This window comes from Chenopodium album, chromosome 15, assembly GCF_948465745.1.
Source record: "Chenopodium album chromosome 15, dcCheAlbu1.1, whole genome shotgun sequence".
In the NCBI taxonomy this organism is placed as follows: domain Eukaryota; kingdom Viridiplantae; phylum Streptophyta; class Magnoliopsida; order Caryophyllales; family Amaranthaceae; genus Chenopodium; species Chenopodium album.
The window spans coordinates 10709348-10730394 of NC_137848.1; the positions used below are offsets into that span (position 1 = coordinate 10709348).

Here is a 21047-nt window from a genome sequence, read left to right on the forward strand (position 1 = left end):
TCTTTTGGTTGAAGATGTTTTGTTCATAACAATGGTAAAAGAAACTTGGGAAAGTTTGATAAACGTAGTGACGAGGCAGTATTCCTAGGATATGCCTCAAACAGTTTATCTTATAGAGTTTATAATAAGTGAACAATGTGTGTTGAAGAGTCTGTACATGTAATTTTTTATGAAACTGAACAATTGACTGATGTACAGGAAGACGATGATGATTTCGAAATAGGACTTGTACGAAAGAGTGATCCAGATGAAGAATCAACATCATCAGTGAATCAGCATGTAGAAAATGAGGGTAAGCATAACACTAAAGAAAATGGTGTGCAAAAAACAGAAGATGCACAAGGAAATCCAGCTCAAAACCAAGATCAAGAGCAACCGAAAGTTTCAAAAGAAGTTCAAGCTGAATCACAAGATGGAGTTCCAACACAAGTACCAGTCAACAATAATCAAGAAAGGTTTTATCCAATCAAGGACTTTGCACCAAAGTCCTGGAAGCATCAGAAATCACATCCAGTTAATGCAATCATGAGCGATATCACTAAAGGAACTCAAACTAGATCTCAGCTTAGGAACTTCTGTGCATTTTGTGCATTCCTTTCCTCCATGGAACCGAAGAACTATGTTGAAACTTTAACTGACGCTGACTGGATTAATGCTATGCAAGCTGAGCTAAATGAATTTGAAAGAAATGAACTTTGGCATCTGGAACCTAGACCAAGTGATCAAAAGACAATTGGATTGAAATGGGTATTCAGGAACAAACTAGATGAACATGGTATTATTTTCAGGAATAAAGCAAGATTAGTTGTATAAGGTTTCAATCAACAAGAAGGAATAGACTTATGAAGAAACATTTGCTCTAGTAGCCAGGTTAGAGGCTATTCGCTTACTTATTGCTTTTGCTGCTTATATGGAATTTAGGTTGTACCAAATGGACGTGAAATGTGCAATTCTAAATGGTTTATTGAAATAAGACGTCTATGTGGAACAACCTCCTGGATTTGAGAATCCAGAGTTTCCAAACCATGTGTACAAGCTTGACAAAGCTCTTTTTGGACTTAAGCAAGCTCCAAGAGCATGGTATGAAAGACTATCTAAGTTCCTTTTGGAAAATGGTTTTAAACGTGGTAAAATTGATAAAACATTGTTTTTAAAATCAAATGGAAATGATATTTTAGTTTTACATTTATGTTGATGATATAATTTTTGGTGCAACTAATGAATCTCTGTGCAAGTACTTTGCTGACCTTATGAATGGAGAATTTGAGATGAGCATGATGGGAGTATTAAACTTCTTTCTTAATTTGCAAATTAAGCAAACTGAGGAAGGCATTATGATCCATCAACAGAAGTTCATTAAGGAACTTGTTAAGAAATACAAGCTTGATAATGCAAAACCAAATAGAACTCCTATGGGTATAGCTACAACATTGGATGAAGATCTATCTGGAACTTGCATAGACCAAACTATGTATCGAGGTATGATTGGATCCTTACTTTACTTAATAGCTAGTAGACCTGACATATCTTTTAGTGTAGGTTTATGTGCCAGGTTCCAAGCTAATCCAAAGGAGTCTCACCTAAAAGCAGTAAAGAGAATCCTTCGTTACTTAAAAGGAACTGATGATTTGGGTCTCTTCTATCCTAGAAGTGACTCATTTGATTTAAATGGCTTTACTGACTCTGACTATGCAGGTGATTTGGTTAATAGAAAAAGCACCTCTGGTATGGCACAATTTCTAGGACCTTGTTTGGTTTCTTGGGGTTCCAAGAAGCAAAACACAGTAGCTTTGTCTACAGCTGAAGCTGAATATGTAGCTGCAACAACATGATGTTCTCAAATGTTATGGATAAAGCAACAGGTTAGAGATCTTGGTATTTTATTTGAATGTGTTCCTATTTATTGTGACAATACTAGTGCTATATGTATTTCTAAAGATCCAGTTCAACATTCAAAGGTCAAACATATCCACATTAGGCATCACTTTCTAAAAGATAATGTGGAGCAAGGGTATATTAAGTTAGAATTTTGTCCTACTGAAAATCATATTGCAGATATTCTAACCAAGCCCTTGAACAGAGAAAGATTTGAGAAATTGATACTGAAACTTGAGATGATCAAGCTGATTTGATTGCTTCTGAAGTTCCAAGATATGGCAAAATCAGAAATAATGTAAAAAGAGCAAAAGGAGCATCTAGCACAATTATGGTGTGCTAAACATAGCTGAAGTGTCACCGTTGGTGAATTCCTAGAGGTTAGTTCACAAACACTCTATTGCATGTGTAAATAGTAATGTACATCGCATATGTGTAGAAAGCATGTTCCAAATACGTGTTTTTGGTAATTAAATCCTTTTGGAAATAAATTGAATTTGGAAATAAAAGAATTTTGGCAAAAATCCTATTTAAATTTTGAAATAAATTGAACATGTTCAATTAATGACTAAACGGCACAAAACCTTTTTATCTCTCTTACGCCGTTTTATTAATTATAAAAGGAATCTTCGCCCACCTCCACTCATCATTGTCAAATCACATTTACCCTCTGTCAAAACTTTCCAAGCCTTTCTAAATCCCCTAATTTCAAAATCATGGCCATCATTACTTCCCTTAGCTCCTCAGAATACTCCTAAAACGATCACAAATCTGAACAAGAAGAAGTATCATTACTGCCCATGGTAACCTTCACAGAAACCAAAGCCGAAAGTGCACCAACCTCATCCACCGACAAGAAAAATCCTAAAGAAAAATCTACTGCAACAGAGGAAGTGAATTCCTAGGAAATTCTCAGACAACTGAAAGAGTGGAAAGCAATCAATGAGAAGAGAAAGTCTGTAGAAGATCATATCAAGGAGGTTGAAGATTTCGTTGCAGGGACAGTTGAATCAGAAAGGGAAGACGAGCCAATGGAAGAAGAAACAACGGCTGATCAAACGGAACGTGAGGGACAAGCTGGAAGGTATGTAGTTGGTCATAGACTTAATTTAAGTTGGTGTAGGAAGGCTAGATTTCTGGAATTTTTAGATTTAATTATGTTCCAGGGTTGGGAGTTCTTACTGCTTAGAGCCTCAAACAATTGCATGTACCCAATTGCCATGAATGAATTCTGTAAGAACTTTCAAGTGAAACAAGGGGTAATTTCAAGTGAGGTTAATGAAATAAAATTGAATTTGATGTGGAAACCCTAGGTAAAATTATAAAAGTTCCAACTGAGGGATATGAGACTTATGTCAAGGGAAAATCAAGCATAAAAGTGGAAATTATCTGGGTGGTAATATAGTTGAATCTTTAGGAGGAAAAAGATGGGAAGAACACCATGAGCCACAATGACCTGAGCCCCATGAACAAATTGTTGTTTAATTTGATCAAGAAAACTATACTACCTAGAACTCTAAAAAAGAGTGAAGCTTGTTTGATGGATATGGCCATAATATTCTGCCTATCCAGAAAGATAAAAGTGAACTTTCCCTCTCTAATGTATCAACACTTAGCCCACTATGTCCAAGGCAAGAACAAAGTAGGCTATGGAGGCATTCTGTCAACTGTGTTTGAGTCACTTGGGGTGATTCTAAAAGGGAACTATGGAGGATTAGAAAAGAAGCCTGAAAATGTCATAAATGAAGAAACTCTGTTAGGTATTAGTCTAGAGGTTGTGAATGGGAAGATACAGAAGGTTGAGGAGAAGAAATCCACTACTAGTGGAAAGAAGAAATAAGAGGCTGCTTCAGGGGAACCATTGAGGAAGAGAAAAAGGCTGTCTGTAAGCTCTTTCCCTCAAACAAGCATGGAAAAACCCTTAGAGTTGGATTCTGAAGAAAATGTGCTTGAGGGACAGGTGTTTGAACTTACTGACAGGGTTGAGATTGCTGAAAAGAAATTCAAGGAGATTTTAGGGAGAATCCAGAAGCTTGAGAGGACAATATAGGGTCTTGAGAAAAGTCTCAGGGAACATAAGGTGGAGTTCCAGAAGACAATCCAGAGCCTGGAAGACAGACTGGAAGCTAGCATTGAGCATCAGAAAGAGGACAACCAGAAGATCTTGGAGTTCATTAAAAGTTGATCCAGCCTACCTCTGTCAAGCTATCCTTAGCCTTAGCATATATTAGCCCTAGCCTATGATAGCCTTCTTTTATTTCAACTCCTGTTGTTTTAGTCATGAACATTTTCAATTTTGTTTTTGTGAAAATTTGACAATATTTTTTATTTTATCAAATTGAGCAAGATTATCTTTTGGTTTTTCAATGAATGTTTGGAACTTTAGCCTATACATGTGTGTTTTTTATGTTATGAAAGCATGTGTAGGAAAGTGGAACTAAATGAAGGGGATTTAGTAGCGATGCCTTCAGTTTCCCACACTCGATGAATTGCTTGTGGGGCTGTGGCTAGATGTTTAATAACTTGAAGTGCAGGACTTTTTTATAATGCCAAAAGGGGGAAAAGAAGAAGCAAACTTGAAGGCTGAAGTTGTTCTAGGTTCCAGTTGATAAAGTATCAGAAGTTTCTCTGATGCTGTGTTTTAGTTTAGCTTTATAGTTCCTGTTCTGTTTAGTTTTGTTTGTTCTGTGTTTTTTTTTTTTTGTGTTCTGTTTAATTTTTAATTTTTGCTTTTGTTTAGTTTTCAATCAATAAATTAAAAATACAAAAATAAGTCCTTCTATTTTTTAACTTAACTTACAAGTTTGCTAAAGTTTGTCATCATCAAAAAGGGGGAAATTGTTGAAGCTTAAAGGTTTTGATGATGGTGAACTAAAACTAAGAAAACTTCAACTAATAAAGGTTTTTCTAAGTGTTGAAATTAGAACAGGTGAAGTAAACTTTGGAAGTGGAAGAGTAACCTAATCTAAGAAGACATAAAGGAATTCCAAGGAAAGGTTAAACAAGATAGAAGAAGAGTTCTCTTACAAGAACTATCTGAGTTCACTAACAGGAACTTGAAGACAGCAAGTTCTATTGGAACTTGGCCTGCGAAGTTCCAGTTCAGAACTGGAGTACAAGTGACAGCAGGAACTTAGTCCTGGACTGCAAGAAGCCCAAGTATCCTAGTTTACAGAATATTGGCGAAGCAAATATGTTTTGTTAAGTTTTTATCTTTTAGATTTGCTGTAAATATGATTGTTAGGGTTACGCGTGAGACTTATTAGAAACGTGACAAATGAGCTTGCCAAGCTTTAAAAAATAGGAAAGTTTATAAAAGGTAAGTTTTTAAGAAAAGATTTTCTAAAACGATTTATTTCTTAAAAAACAGATTATCAAAAGATATTATTCTTTTGGTGATTTATCTTTGATAAGTTTTCTAAAATGATTTTCTTTCAAAATGATTTACATAAAATCGTGTTTTGGGATTTTGGTATATTAACATATTTATCTTTTGGGATTTTGGTATATTAACATATTTATCTTTTGAAAACCCTATTTTCTATACGAGTAAGTCTTGTATAAATAAAAGAAATCTCATTTCATTATTTTTGTGAGTTTATGCGTGAAGAAATCGAAGTGTGCTTAATTGTTACACCCCAATAATCCTCTCTTTAAACCTGTGAGTGACCTGAACAATATTCAAAAGAATTACTGGCGTGCTACCGCCACGTGTTCAAACGTTAAGGCTATATCAAAAATTAGTAGCGGAAAAACTAAATCAGTTATAACTAAGTTTCAAAACCAATAAGCAAAACCAAATTAAGTCTTACAACTTGGAACCATTAAGGCCCTTATTCAAAACTCAAACCAATAGTAGTATAAAAGTGAAATTTAGTTTAAATAACTTCAAAAGTAAATAACAATAAAAATAAGAAAAGCAACCAACACTCCACTCAAGATCCCACCACCTAGATGCGGATGCTGCATGTGTAAGAACCTGTGGTTAATCTGCTCCCCAATATTACAAGTGTAAAAATTGGATCGTCACAGGGTCATTGAAAGGCGAAGGCCATGACCAAAGAAAGACACACAAAGCACACAATCAGGAAAACTAAGTACATACGAGCTGCGAAACATAATAAGAAATTCCTAGCATGCTACTAATAACCAACCATCACACATTATTAAATTGTAGACTCAACACACGACCCAACTATCAATTTACTAGGACTTCACTATTTAAAAGTAGTTAACTCATCATTTTTATTCATTGGATTAAGCAATAAACAAGCTTGTCCAACCCATGCTCCATTTGGAACATTAATAAAAGAAAAACTGTGGTGCCGCCCAACTTCGTCTGTCTGGCAGTTCTCCAATTGCTTTGTCCTCCAACCGGGTCATGCCTCCTTTCGGAAAAATCAATAAAACATCCAACGACCATGAGCGCGACTCCGTGACCGTAGCTAGAATGAGATCTCATCTAACTCCTAATTTTGAAAATTATTTGAAATAAGAGACTCGTAGATCAGACGGCCTCAAGAAAAGTGCACGGCTAATACCCCGTGTACCCCAACCCCTGATTGTCATTACTCCAGATGTGCACAAATCCAGAGTTTTGTTGCTCATCCATCTTGCACTTTACGTGATTTACAAGTTTAGACTTGGTGATGACTCATTTACAAAACAATACAATCAATCCAATATCAATTTAATCAAGAAGAGCAAACTTCCAACTTCAATTCTTGATTTATTAGTGACAAGCAACGTTTATTATTTATTCCTTTAACTACCTTGGTGTATAAACACCTTGAGTGCATAAGGCACCCCACAACCTTAACCTCGTCATATAAGACCTAAATTTCCTCCTTTACTCATTCTATCTCCATGATCATGAACGAGTAATAAATGAATCATTTCACCAATCACATACCTTTGCCTCTAAGCGCACCTTGCATAATTAGAGCATAAACAATACTTGCAATATAGAATAGTGCACAACATACGGAAATCACAATGTATAACCAAAAAATTTAGCCCAATCTTCTCTATACATGATACTAAGTTCTCGATCCGTCCTTAAACATGCACCTAAAAGCAAGGTTTCGTAAGTCGTACATACCTTGTGTAAACAACTCGGTTGACCACTTTAGAAACTAGAAGTCGCCTTCTACAAAGTCCTCTCCTAAACCAAACAACGAGAATTAAATCAATACCCAAGCAAATAAATTTACAGCAATACTAAACTACTTTAAAACCTCTTAAACCATCAAAATAAAGCTTTTAAATTGTTCCCATTAGTCAATAATAATAGTATAACATCCCAACTATAAGTTTATACGTTAAAATTATGAAAATATAGTGTATGACATGAAATTCCAGCAGCTTTAAAGTAAGTAAATAATCTGAAAATTTAGTTTAAGTGTATAAAATAACCCCATAAGCATAATTACTTGAAATTACTATTATATAGCAAGTTAGTGTGTTAAAAACCCAAAAATATACCAACTCAATGCAATTAGAGGCTTAAAAATAAAAAGTATGAAATCTGAAAATTATTCTTAAGGTTAGAATTTAAAGTTCAAGGCTATTTAATCAAGAAATATCCACAAACATTATTTTATAAGATTAAAAGCATGAAAACATGAAATTAACATAACTTGCTCATAAAAATCGAAACTTTAAAAATCTAAAAATTTATACATAGTCAAAATAATTATACTTTAACGTAATTTAAACATAGTATGATTAGATAACTTGATTAGCACGTTTTCAAGCCCTAAAACATGAAAAATCAATGTGTTAAACCCTAAATTATACATTATATGAAATCTGAAATTTTGTATAATAAATTAAACATGTCAAAACTCATAAATTTATAACCTTTTATAATCTAAGTATATTATCAAACAATAATAATAATAATTTAGAATCAAAATTCGACAAAGATTAGAACTTTAAATCAATTTAATACAAATAAAAGAAGTAAAGAAAAGGGAGGAAGAAGGGGGGGGCGACTACTGCAAGGGTGGCTGGGTGGTGGTGCTGCGATGGCCGGTGAGAGGGCGGCGGTGCAGGTGGCCGATGAGGGGGCGGCTGGCAGCAACTTCAACTTCAAGTTTTTTTCTTTTTTTTTTTTTTGTTTGTGAATGTCGTGGAGAGGAGGAAGAGAAAGTGAGGGTTTTTTTTCCAAGTTCAAGTTTATGCGTGAAGAAATCGAAGTGTGCTTAATTGTGTAAGTTTGCCAAGTTCATAACTTTGTCATATTAGTTTCGGGTTTCATGTGTAGCTTACCCCTCATATACTAAGGGTCAATAATTTGTATTGGTTGGGTTCTTGGGGTGTGTGTGTGATTTATCTTTGCATAAATTGTTGTAGGCTTCTAGGTTGAAGCTGAGTGAGAAAGTACTCAGGGAGTACGAGTGAATGTAAGTCAGGGACTTAGGTTGGGTAGGATAGGGTCCTACTGTGTAGCAAGTTCAGTCTGGAACTTGTGAGTAAAGGTCTGAGTATAATAGGATGTACCTTGTGTGTTTGCCCTATTATAGTGGATTGATTTGGTTTGGGAAATCCCTAAGAGGGTCGAGGTTTTACTTCCAGTTGGGCCCTGGAAGGTTTCCTCGTAAAACATTGTGTGCTTTGCAAGTTCCTTTACATTAAGTTTTATATTCCGCAAAAGTTGTCACTAGGAACTCACATACAATTCACCCCCCTCTTGTAGTGTTCGTCTCAACTAACAACTCTCAAGCTTTAGCCTGCATTGATATGGGCTAGCTTAACTGCAAACTGACTACAAAGTAACTTAAAAATATGTTGGCATGACGTGTACAATTAAGTAATTCCATACAATCTGATACATATTTAGGTGTTTCTTATGTATGGTGTGTCCATGCATCACTACATCATAATTAACCAATTCAACCATGTCCAATACATGTATTATGTATGGCAATTGTATGGTGTGTCCATATATGCATCACTACATCATAATTAACTCTGGTTAATGCATCACATTCCACACGGACTTGCCATACTCCTTACATTAAGGTTAAGGTATTGTTTGGTTAATGTTCAAATTCATGTGAAGTCTAGTATCCTAACTTAAGAAGTAAAAACAAAAAATATTACTTTGTATTTAGTTGAGATCATAAGCATAGACACATAGACCTTAGTTAGAATTTTTACTTTCTATGTTTAATCTACAAATTTTAGTTAATTCAAAGAAAGTGAAAAACTGAAAATACATAGAACTTGCAACTACAAGGGAAGAGTGTAACTTCCCAAGTCCAACCAAACGATCATCGAGTATTTTTATTTCTTTTGTTTTTAGACCTTAGAATACATACATAACTCAAATCTTAACTTCTCTTCCATGGACCCAACTAATAAAAGGGAAATAAGATGCTTGTTTTACCCTTTCTTGAGCCTTAATTATGGTCTATAACTCTTAATTCTTCTAGGTAACCTACATACATATTCCTTAGCTTTACGCCCCTCAGACGAAAGACTAGTAAGCTTCTCGACTTGCGAATATCCAACAAGATACTGCATAATAACATCAGCATATAGTCCTTGGCACTGTAAACTCCAAGCCGAGTAGCAATTGCAGCAAAGTGATCAAACAAATTGCAGTCGCTGCCTGTTGGAAATAAATAAAGGAAATTCAAAGGGTCAGATATGGGCGCCCGATTGGGCGAGCATCGCCCGACCGGGCGCGAGAAGAGTCGTAAAATTCTGGAGTTCCGCCGCCTGATCAGGCGAGCTCCGCCCGACCGGGCGAGACCCGCCTGACTGAGCACTAGAAGATGTTTGGAAAAAGGGAGTGTCCGCCCGATCAGGTGCGAGTTTGTCCGTTGGACTCCAACGATTCCCTTGGATTCCTTTTCTTGGTTAATTTCTTGTAACCCCCCATTTAAGAGGTTGATTATGGTGTTTTAATCACCATGATTATTCTTATTTTATTTTGTTGTTGAGATTCCTCCTTGATCTTCCATCTTCTTCAATCTTCATTATAATTGGAGGTTATTTTTCTGATCAAACACACAAGAAATACATATCAAACACAAGCTTGCTTAAACACATACTCTATATTGGGCATAAGTTACTTGGCTCAAACCTTCCACCCAAAAGTGCCTTTGTGTGGAAGTGGTGTGTTAACCTTAGGGTTCGTGCCGGCGAATACAATTGTGCACCTTGGTTGCGCCGGAAATTCGTATTCAAGTCATTGATTTGCATCACGACACACCGTACTCTTTCATTGTCATAAGATCATCTTTTCGATCTTATTATTTTAATTTCAATATAGCCTTGAAAATAATTCATATATTACAACAATTTGAAAACAAAATTATATATTTTCATTGGCTACTAATTGGGTATTGATCAAAAGATTAAATGTGCAAAGAAAATTATTTTTTGAAGAAAAATTCTGTTCACGTTTTTGTGGGAGCAGTCCCGGAAATGGTCCCCGATCGAAGGTCAATCGTTCTTCGTTTGGGCTGAAATTTTAAAAGCTTGTTTGGGACATATGAGGCTTAATTTTCAACGGTTGGATCGTTGATAGATGCTCACGTTTGGGAGTTATGGCTTCAAAGTTGAGCTGCATTTTTGGAGAGGAAATTTGGGCGTACTACGGAGAATGCTCATCTTTGACACTTGAATTAATTCAAGGGAAGTCCTTTCTAAAATAATTTTAATTTGATTATGATTAGCATGTGATTTTAATTCTAATAATCATCTTGGCAAATATATGAGTTGTGACTTTTGTCATTATAATACTAGATGATTATTTTGTCCATAATGTAGTATTTGTTATATGATTATTAATTTATGGACTAAAGTATAATCCGTGTTATATATGTGTGATATTACATGGTATAATTATTTTTATTTCTTTGTTCTAATACTTGTGGTTTGAACTTAGTACTTAGAAATATGTTAATTAACTTTATTTACCAATTTGTTGGTTGTTTGAACATATGTCTTTTTTTGTTCATTGAGAAAGTAAATATTAGGCCATTGCTTTAGATTAGTTTCTTTTAGCAAAATGTTGAGTACCTAATGTTTACATGTCTATGTTGATAGATAATTCATGGTTAATTTTTATGACTTGTTAACTTGTAGGATTTATAAATTTTACCATGAATCATGTGTTATATATGTTGAGTATGTTATCAAAGATTATTGTTTTTAGCAAATATATACAATGATGTGTATATGTCATGCTTTTGGAACTTTATTCATGCTTATAATGCTTACTTTGCATACTTCTTTTCAATAACTTGTGTTAATAATTCTATCAATTTATTAAGTATGAGAAATTATTGAATTAGAATCATGTGATTATTTTGTGAAGAGTCATATGTGTATTTTTTCTCCATAGGAGAATATTATTATGGTTGTTGTTTTTGTGACTCTTAATTGTGGCATATATCTATATTTCTTGTTGAAGAATATAAATATGATTGTACTACTTCTATTAATTTTGCTTTTGAAATTCTTTTGGTGGCTATCTTATACATTAGCGTGTTAACTAAGTTGTGTTAGCCTTGTGATGAATTTTTGAAGTATGATAATGTTTGAATTATTATTTAATTCAATGGTTAGATTATTTTACTTCTTTAATTGTCCACCTTAAAAGAGAGTTTTCAAGAGTTATTAATTCTTATTGCATGTTTTGTTCATTCTTGTTCTTACTTGGTTCGATTTGGTTCAGTATTGGAATTTGTCTAAAGTATCGTTATCGATTTTTTATGTGTGGAAAGTAAATCTTAAGAATTCACATGATGCCAATATGATTCAAGTAAAGAATATGGATCCAAATGTGCTTCAAGAAGCTAAAAATGCTTAGTGGATGTACAATCACTACAAGTGGTGGTCATTGGGTTTTTCATCATTGATCGCTAAGGTAAATTATTAGAGGCACTATGGAGGTATGTTTACATATTCTTTTCTCCTTTATTAACTATGTTTTGATTTTAGACTTAACTTTGACATGTGGGGGTTATGATTCTATGAGTTTATAGAATTTTCTTGTAGGAATTTAGTTCTTATGAGCCCTATGTGAAATGTGTAGAGTTTTTCATGTCTAATTTCAATACCTAGTGAAAGACCTTTGTCGTCCAATGTGGGGGAAAGAGTAATATGATGAATTAGTGTTGGACTCAAAGTCTTGGTTGGTGGAATATCTTAGCTTGTTTTTGATGCTCCATGACTTTGTATGTGAATGTTGGGTTATCTCCATACACCACAATGTTGGATTATTGTATGTGATTGTTGGATTATTGGATTATCTCCATGTACCATAATATTTGGCAATCTCCATGCATCACAATTGAATTATCTCCTTTACTATAATAATTCGTTTTTATCAATTTTATGCTTATGCCATGTTTATACATATAATAAGTGATTTGGCTATGCATATTGGAATTCTCATGTCTCTTGATTGCTATTTTTCCTTCTATGTATTTATTTTTTTTATTAAGTGAACAAGTTTTACTATAAGAGGAATAAGAGGCATCAATTTTAGTTTCTCTTCTATTTGATGCAAAGCATGAAAGTGACTAGTTGTGCTAAAAACTATTATTTGTTTGCCTTGATTTGTTGTTTTGACATCTCTATGTTTGAAGAGTGTTTGTATTCTTAACTTAATGAATTGATAACATGAGTGATTGTCTACCTTGGAAGATTTATTGAGGATAAGTTAGATCAAAACTAACATGCTTAATTAAGAGTTCTTCTATCTTTTTTTATGGAGTGTGTTTCTTAATAATTCTTCTAAAGGTTTTACAATGTCAATTCACTAAGTGTTGTTGGAAGTTTTCAAGGCTAAACTTGTGAGTAAAGGTTACTTTGTTTTCCTTGTCTTAATAAACAATGTAGGTCTTACTTAGATGACTTATTTATTTTGGATCCTTGTCCTTGATGATAAGCTTCCTTCTAGTGGTTGAAGTTTGTTAAGCCTTCTAAGTGGTGACCTATGTGAATTTATTGGAGAGTTCCATTTTGAAGATAAGAAATGTGAGTTGACTTAAGTTTATTACCTAGGAAATGGTACAATAGTTTATTTAGTACCTTGTGAGGATCTAATACTTGTGATTAAGTTTGTTTCTCACTACTTGTTTCAAGGTAATATATTTTTATGTTATTTCTACAACGTGAGTAATGTGGTGGTGTTGAGAATCACATGTGTAATTGTAGTAAATAACTTTCTTGAACTTCTTCTCTTTCCAATTTGTTGAGCAATTTTTCACGAATTTGATTATGACAATATGTTTTATTATTTTGAGAATAATAATTATTATTATGAGTTTTTGATTTTTCCAAAGTGTCATACATGTTTCGTGATTGGAAAGATTTTTGCGATGATATGATGTTTGTAGTTCATGTCATCACTTGAGTAGAATATGTGTTGTATTAGCATGAATTATGTGTACTTTAAAGATGTCTTAAAGTATGTCTTGAGTGGAGTATGCTAATACGCTTAGCAATGTGATAAATAGTGACATGCATTGCAATTTATTTTAACATAGCATATGTTTGTGAAATGATATTTTACAAATTTTATTAGTGAATGATTTTTGACGTTGTTTGTGCTTCATCTTTTACTAAGTACCTTTTTAGGTACAAAGGTTGTGAAATACACTAGCTTTCGGGAAAAGTTATTCAAAAAGTTTCCGGAAGGCAAGTGTTGGAGATTGGTGGTTGATGAAGTACGTTCACTAATGCGGCGGCTATGTTATTTTCAAGGATTGAACTTGATTGGTTAAGGTTTTGGAAATTCAAGTTTTGGGTTGTCTTGTTACTTTATTCACATAATGGTGAATGTGACATATTTTTCTAACCATTTGTGCAAATTAAGTTGATGTTGGTAACATGCTACTTTTCCTTATTGGAAAAGTATTCTAGCGAAATAGTTTTGCACTATGGTAAGGAAATAATTGAGATATGTAAGAAGCCTTGAAAATTTATAAATGTCGAGGGGGATAGGCCTTAAGCCCGTGTGGAAAGATTCAAAGCATTACTTTCCTATCCCTATGGCATGTGTTGTAATGCTTGATTGAGATTGAGCTCTTTTGAATTCTTAATGGATCAATAAACCATTTAGGTTGGTGCTATTTGAGACGCACTTGATTGATCCACCGTTTGAGGTTGAGTCCTTTGACTCTTAATGAATCCAAATGTTTGAGTGGACGCACTAAAACTTTAAAATCACCGTTGTTTATGATTGTTGTGAGGTTGAGCATTAAGCTCTTAATGAATCCATGATCTTGTGGGGGTTAATGGCTACAATATAGCATTTGTTAAAGTTCTTAGGAACATGTTTTAACCCCATTGACTAAGGGCCTGTTCATATTTACTGAATTGAGCTGAACTGAACTGAACTGAACTGATTGGAGCTGAACTGAACTGAACTGAACTGATTGGAACTGAACTGAACTGAACTGAACTGATTGGAACTGAACTGAACTGAACTGAACTGAATTAAGCTGAAATGAATATTTTATGTGAGAGGGAAATTAAGAGCTGAACTGAACTGAACTGAACTGAACTGATTGGAACTGAACTGAACTGAACTGAACTGATTGGAACTGAACTGAACTGAACTGAACTGATTGGAGCTGAACTGAACTGAACTGAACTGAAATTAAGTAAATATGAACAGGCCCTAAGTGCTTATGAGAAGTGCTTGTGATTCACCTATGTGGTTGTGAAGACTAGCTATCTTATATGAAAAACTTGGGTTGATTTCCTAGAGCTTCCACTAGACCTAAGGTGAATATGCTTGGCTATAAAAGAGCATATCTCTTCGCGGAGTTCAAGTAAATTTTTGGAGTGATGTATGTGCTATGGGGGTCTTGCACTAAATCTTGGAGTTTCAAGGTTCGTCCACTCCATAATCAAGAGTCTTAAGGGTTTTAAGGTTTGTCCACCCTTAGACTTGTAGTTCATTGCTTCATTTCACTAAGCACTAGATTTCAAATTACTTGTGTAATATCTAAGTGTTATGTATTGATCTCCTCTTATGCCCAATATGTTGCTTATCCTCATTTTTCGTTGGCTTTTCTTTCCTTCCTTTAGTGGGGGATTGTTGGAAATAAAGAAAAGAAATTCAAAGGGTCAGATATGGGCGCCCGATCGGGCGAGCTCCTACCGACCGGGCACGAGAAGACGTTTGGAAAAAGGGAGTGTCCGCCCGATCGGGCGCGAGTTTGTTCGTTGGACTCCAGCGATTCCCTTGGATTCCTTTTCTTGGTTAATTTCTTGTAACCCCCCATTTAAGAGGTTGATTATGGTGTTTTAATCACCATGATTATTCTGATTTTATTCTGTTATTAAGATTCCTCCTTGATCTTCCATCTTCTTCAATCTTCATTATAAATTGGAGGTTATTTTTCTGATCAAACACACAAGAAATACATATCAAACACAAGCTTGCTTAAACACATACTCTGTAATCCCCCGTATTTTTAAATATTTTATAAATGAAAATTTATTTTATTTATAATATTTATTTGTATTTTTCCGGATTTTATTTTAAAAAGTTTCAAATTATTTTGGGTGGAAAATTATTTTATTACATTATGGTTTTTATGAACCATCATTAGTTTATGCCAATACAAATAAAGCCTAGTCCCTTTCATTCTTTTGGCCCATTATTTTTATGAAGCCCAATATTCCTACTTACCCTACTACTCTCTCTCCTATAAATACCCCATACATCCCCAAAATTTTCCCCACACAAAAGGTTAGTCTTATTTTCTTTCTCTCTTTATTTTATTTCTTTATTTTTTCCTTTATTTTTCTTTTCTTTTCCTTTTTCTTTTTTTCTTTTTCTTTCTTTCGATCTTTTTCCTCCTCCATGTGGCTGCCCGCTGCCACCACCGGCGCCACCCTACCGCCGCCGCCCATCCGCCGGCGACCCTCCAGCAGCAGCGGCCCACCGTTGCTGCTCCTCCTCTCTCTCTCTCTCTCCTTTGTCTTCTTTTTATTTTGTCTAAAATTGTTTAATTGTTTTGGGTTTTGATTTTTGTAGTATAAAGATTATATTTTTAGTATCAAATTCATGTTTTTGATGTTTTAAATTAATAATTTCATATTATAATTGTTGTTATAATTTTTCAGATTTTATAAATTATAAACCTAGGATTTTAATTTATTTAAATTGGGATTTTAGGGTTCTAATAATTAATTAATTTGGGGCTTTTGTTCCTATTCAATTTCTAATGATTAATTAAGCATAAAAACATGTTTTAAAGGAATTTTTAAGGAGTTTTAATTAAAGTTATATTGTTGGAAATTAGTTTGGGTATTAATTGTGATTATTGGTTGTTTTCTAGGAAGTGATTATTCCCTAAGAGACTTTTGAGTGATTAAAAGTGGCACAAAGGATTGTTTATACGAGGTACGTACATGTCTACTTCGTTGTAAGTAGTATCATGTTTAGGTACCAAAAAGGAAAGAACTTAGTTTCATGTTTAGAGAACACTTTGATGGAAATTGTTTGGTTTTACATTTAATTAATTCATGTGCTTATGTTTATGAGACATGTTTTGGTGAATTGATTATGTTTGTATAAAATTATGGATGCAAGCATGTTAAATTATACTGGATTAATTTATATGGAATGTTGATACAAGCATGTTTTTATTGGATTGGTTTATCAACCACATTTTGATTATTGAAGGATTGGAATTAAATTGTTTAAGTGGAATGAATTTATTAATTATTCCACAAGGTTATTATTATTTTATTTATTACTCAAGCATGACTTGTTAGTATGTTGAGTAAAAGTGGATTAAGTTGAAATGGCTAGGTGGGTTGACTATGCTCAACAATTTTGGATAATTTGGAAGTTTAAAGGAATTAAAGGTAAATTTGTGATGTGATCACCATTGTCCTAAATAAGATTAAAAGTGAATTGATGTAAAATTGTTATGAATGGTCTACTTGAAGGAGTCGGCTATTAATTAAAATTGTAATCACGTAAAGTGAAACAAGGATAAGCAATAAAACTCTGGAAAGTGTGCACTTCTAGAGTATTGACAATTATGGGTTGGGGTGCACGGTGATAGCCCGTGGCTTTCCGAGGCTTGTTTGATCAACATGTCCTCTTCTCTTTTGATATTTACATTTTTATTTTATAATGAAAGTTAGATGGGATCCTAGACTAATTTTGTGAGAATGGAGTCGCGCCCATTCTTGCATTGCGCTAAACTTTTATTTTAAATGGTCATTTGGGACCAAAATGATTTGGTGGGTTGGACAACCTCGTCTATTGCTTACTCCAAATTAAATTAATCAAATTAAATATAAAGAATCAAGTGTTTGGAATTGGTTAGTAAGTATGTAGAGTCAATTGAATTATCTAAGTGTAGAGTCTTGATTAATGAATTCCTGGTGTATGTTTATTTACTTTAATTAATTGAGCATGCTAGGTTTTGTACGTTGTAGCTTGTATGTACTCAGCTTTGCTGATTGCGTGCTTTTGTGTGTGTTACTTTTGGTCATGGCTTTCGCCTTTCAATGACCCTGTGATGATCCAATTATTACACTTGTATTATTGGGGAGCAGTATTGCACAGGTTAGCTTGATGATGTGAAGTTGGGGGATTTGACATACGCATTGTCAAGGGATTGGTGTGATTGAGAGTATTCGTTTTTTTGTGTTGAACTTATTTATGTTTTACTATTTTAATTATGTTTTGGGATTTTGAATATTGGTTTGGTTTTAATAAGGGCATTTATGGTTCCAATTTGTAAGCTTTGACTTATTGGTTTGCTAAATTATATTATTTAAGTTTTAAGTTGGATTTTCACTGCGATACTTTGATAAAGTCTTAACGTTTTAACACGTGGCGGTAACATGCTAATGGTTCTCCTCTATTTTTATTTAAAGTAAGTGGTTTGGAAAAGGGAGAATTATTGGGGTGTTACATAATCTATATTGGGCATAAGTTACTTGGCTCCAACCTTCCACCCAAAAGTGTCTTTGTGTGGAAGTGGTGTGTTAACCTTAGGGAACGTGCCGGCGAATACAATTGTGCACCTCAGTTGCGCCGGTTTCGTTTTCAAGTCAGTGATTTGCATCACGACACACCGTACTCTTTCATTGTCATAAGATTATCTTTTCGATCTTCTTATTTTAATTTCAATATAGCCTTGAAAATACTTCTTATATTACAACACTGCCATCATACAATAAATGGGTCGGCATAGAGATCTTCTTCCTCATCATATAAGCAAAAGCAAGGATGGTTGTATCAGGGTCGATTTCAAACAGTTTCTGCACTATTTTGCTGTAAGCATTTTCGTGGCGTTTCTCATCTGCAGCAATTATGCCACAAATTTGTGCTAGTTTCAGATCGCATGCTGTTTGGCTAGCCTTGCTGCATTGCCATGTGAAATGAATGTTGCCCTTTCTTGAAGTGACGTATATATGAATCCCAAAAATGGATTGATCCTGCAATGCAAAGACGCCCATCTAATGACAAATTTTTAGTACTTCGTTTATGTTAGATTTCGGGAAAACTCCTCAAAAATATACATAAAATCTATTCTAATCTGCGAAAAATATGTCGTATTAATTTTGTAATAACAAGTAATTAATATAAGGAGATGAAGAATTGATGATCGAATTCTCTTACCAAGTTACCATTCCCGAGCCAATCAAGTACTGAAATGTTTTCTTGATGGCTCTCATATCAACACGATTAGAGAGATTCATATATTTTCCGATATTTCATATCTCTAACATATTTGGTAAGAAGATCACCATGTAATGATCAACTCATGATATATTTTGTTAGGTATATATCTACTACAAGCTAAGTACGTAGTACTATTTTGGATCATTATTTTTACAGTACCATATCGTTAATGATCAACTCACTTACCTCACTTGCATTTTTCAACGGGTTCTATTTACATGCATGTTTTGGATTACATGTTTACCATATATTTTATGATCAACATGCATAACATATTTTTTTAAACGGGGAAGTAGTCTAGATTACAATCCATCATTCATCAGTAAAATGTCATAATTCACAAAATTTCCTCACCACCCTAGGTAACTTCTTAAATCCACACTTGATCGATCTAACACCGTCAAAACTAGAAATTAGCTTGCTGGGACATGATGATCAACATGCTTACAAATTTATAATCATCACAAGTTCACACCACTTGAAATTGTTAATGGATAAGGACATAAAAGTTTTAAAATTGAGGAAATTATTGAGTATAGGCCTTTAGGAACGATAATGAGGAATGTTCGATCTACTAATTAATTAAGAAGCTTAAGGAGGTTCCATATTAAAATGAGTTGCTCCTAGAGAACGAAATTAACTTACTTTATTACTTAGGAGAGAGTGGTCGAGAGTAAAGGTCATGCAAAACTTCGAAGCTTGTGGGAGAGTGTACAAACTTAGAGCCATTGTTGTTCTGGTTACAATTAAACAAATCTTAAGCTACCTAAACGCTACCTCTATCGCTAACCGCTACTAGAACCGCTACCTTGCCAAATACTCTCAATTTTTTCGACGGCTCTCATGTCTACACGACCGAAGAGATACAGATACTTATTAAGTAGATTCACATGACAGGGTAAGTGAGAATTGATAGAGTGTACCATGTTAATGGACCAATTCAACCAAAAACTTAAACCGATGGTTGAAGCTCAAAATTGTTTTATATACTGTGGATAACATTATTACAAGAAAAAGTTGATCACTCTTACCATTCCTGAGCCAATCAAATACTGAATCGTCTTTTCGACGGCTCTCATGTCTACACGACCGGAGAGATACAGATACTTATTAAGAAGATCGCCGTGCCTATTTTCTTCAGCAGTCCAAGCTCTAGTCCAAGTAGCCCATGAAGTCGGACTTGCCCCAGTTTCATCTCTCACTCCATCCATAGTATTAAGCATAGTTTGGTAAGTAGGAAGTGCTTCTTCAGTAACCATATGTCCAACTAAAACAACGAAGTAATCATCTGGAACCTCCTTTGCTCTCTCTTGCATCTCTTTGATTTGTTCATAAAAGGCGTCTGAATTCGGTTCAGGAAGAAAATCTTGTGGCTGCCAGCATTTTTCAATAGGCTTTAGGTGCACCAAGATGTTGTCTGATGCCCAATTTTCTAAGGAGTTGAAGATCTCAATCTTTTCTTGTGGCATCGAATGTGTTACTTGATTTATAAGTGTTCCGCTACCACGGTTGCGAGGCTTCTTCATACTTTCGACTTCCCTACGAAGAAGAAAACATTTATGTCCGACCCTTGACACTTCAACATCTCAAATAACACGTGCTACTTTTCTAATTAGATTAAAAATGATAGATAATTGACACTCTGTTTTGTTGTACCTATTTACTTTATACTCATACAAAACAGACACCAGAAATAACACATCAAATTAACTCACATTCTTTGAATCAATTTGCACCAAAAAAAAAACATTCTTTGAATCAATTAATATTAATAATGCTAACATGCTTTAAAATTTGTTAGGAACAATAAAAAAAAAAAAATTGTTGTAAAGAGAGCAAGAAGTTAACTTACTTATGTGAGGAGTGGTTAAGAGTAGATGTCATGCAAAACTTTGGAGCTTTAGCATTTAGAGTGCTCACTTGTGGGAGAGCGTACAAACTTAGAGCCATAACGTTGTTTGCTTTGCCTTGTTACTCTGTAGCTCTGTTCACAATTAAGGAAATTATAAGCTAAACATAGAGAAAATTCAAAAAAATGATGAAACTAACATGAAAAAAAATTACTTATGACGTAACTAGTTTTATTGAGCCCTACTTCTCTGGCCTTTTTTTTCCACTCTAATGAACATCTAACAAGTGAAATTCACACTGCATCTTACAAAATTTCACAACAATTATTTTTACCGAACATGTGATATACTCGTTGGAGTTACAAAAATGAAAATGGACGGGTTGTTTCATAGAGAAAAAATTGACCTTTTAACTCTCTTAGGTAACTAATCAATCATTAATCATACACATAGGCTCACATCAACTAGAAAAAAGAAGTAAATTAAATCATTCCAGGCCAAGACCATGTAATATAAAATTAAAAGAAGAAAAAAGGCATTCATATGAACTGCACCTTAGTTTTGCTTTTTTTTTGCTGAAAGTTTAGAAGAGAAGTATTGTTGATAGAAAGGGTAGTGGGTGAGAAAATAGA

The 21047-nt window shown here is 34.2% G+C and overlaps 1 pseudogene; it reads right to left on the reverse strand.

The window, feature by feature from the left end:
• Positions 1-9205: 9205 nt before the first annotated feature.
• On the reverse strand, positions 9206-20645 carry LOC145581884 (stearoyl-[acyl-carrier-protein] 9-desaturase, chloroplastic-like; annotated as a pseudogene).
• Positions 20646-21047: the final 402 nt, after the last annotated feature.